The following is a 1,779-nucleotide window of genomic DNA, read 5'->3' on the forward strand; positions in this document are numbered from 1 at the left end:
CTGCTCATGCATATTGTTTGGGAAAGTCTTGTTTTCTTAGAGGTCTGGAGGCTCTAAAAAATACCTACGGCTTCCTTCTATTCATTTTATATATTTTGGTCCAAAGATTTCATAATTCCATCCCCACCCTGGCTATTCCCTAGGGTTATGAGAGAAAAAGAAAAATATTTTGTAAAGAGCAGGGATTGTATTCTTTTCTTGGCATGTTCCCCTACAGAGCACTGTGTATACTTAAGCCTCTGTATAAATAAATGACACAAATATAGATGTTATGGGGGAGGGTTCATCTTGCCTGATGGCTTTCTGGGGCCCAATGCAACTGTTTTGTTCACGTGTTTATGAATTGAGGCTAGCTTGGGCTTTGAATTAGGACCGGGAAGAGATGTAAACACCCACCATATTGATTGTCACACGTGACCATTTTTTGGAATTTGAGGAAGAAGATGATGAAAAGGGAAGGGGAAAAGAAGAAAAACTGGTGGCCGGGCAGTGTGGCTCATGCCTGTAATCCCAGCACTTTGGGAGGCCAAGGTGGGTGAATTACTTGAGGTCAGGAGTTTGAGACCAGCCTGACCAACATGGTGAAACCCCGTCTCCATTAAAAATATAAAAATTAGCTTGACGTGGTAGCAGGTGCCTGTAATCCCAGCTACTCAGGAAGCTGAGGCAGGAGAATCGCTTGAACCCAGCAGGCGGAGGTTGCAGTGAGACAAGATCACGCCATTGCACTCCAGCCTGGGCAACAGAGGGAAACTCTGTCTCCAGAAAAAGAAAAAATAGAAGAAGGAGGGTGGGCACTGTGCCTCATGCCTGTAACTCCAGCACTTTGGGAGGCCCTGGTGGGAGGAATGCTTGAGCCCAGGAGTTTGAGACCAGCCTGGGCAACATAGCGAGACTTTGTCTTAATTTAAAAAAAAAAAAATAGAAGAAGGAGATAGGGTTGCAAGAGCCCTAAAAAAGGTGAAGGCTCAGTCGAAAGTGCATCCAGTTTCCTGGGGATCCTGTTGAAATGCAGATTCGGATTCAGTAGGCCTCCAGGGGCTGGGATTCTTCCGGTCAAACCAGCTCCCAGTGAGGCTGCTGCTCCAGGGACCTCACTGGAGAAGTAAGGCCCGGCACAGACTGTACCTTCAAAGCAGTAGTGCAATGGCACTCTCTGTCACTGCTGCTACTCTTGACTTCTGGTTCTCTCTAGCACCTCCCAGATCACTGTTACCGCCTGGATCACTGCCAGTGCTTTTTTTTTTTTTTGGACATGATGTCAAAAATGCGAAAGCGTTACAAAGCTTCCTTCAACATTGCATAGGGGAAATCTTCTCTTCCAAAGTCTCTCCAGTAGCTTCTTTTTCCCTTCTACCATGATTTTTTATTTCTTGCTATCATTTCCAGTCCTTTCTCAGTTTGAATCTCTCATTCATTCAATTCTCTGGCCTCCTTTCTCTATTCAAACTAGTTTTATTTCTCTAGAGATTTTTTTGTTTTTGGAGATGGGGGGGATCTCGCTATGTTGCCCAGGCTGGTCTTGAACTCCTGAGCTCAAGAAATCCTCCCACCTCAGCCTCCCGAGCGGCTGGGACTGCAGGTGTGCTTCATCATTCCTGGCTAATCTAGAGATTTTAATGCACAGTCTGCACCAAGAATAGTTTCCACCTTTTCTTTTTGGTCCCACCCGGGAACGAAATTAGCATCTCTTAATGGTGGGTAAAATTAGAGTAGACTCAGTGTTTAGTTTTCATTCATCTCCCAGGCCACTTCTTTATGAAGTAACCTCCATCACAA

The sequence above is a fragment of the Gorilla gorilla genome, chromosome 12, assembly GCF_029281585.2.
Source record: "Gorilla gorilla gorilla isolate KB3781 chromosome 12, NHGRI_mGorGor1-v2.1_pri, whole genome shotgun sequence".
NCBI lineage: Eukaryota > Metazoa > Chordata > Mammalia > Primates > Hominidae > Gorilla > Gorilla gorilla.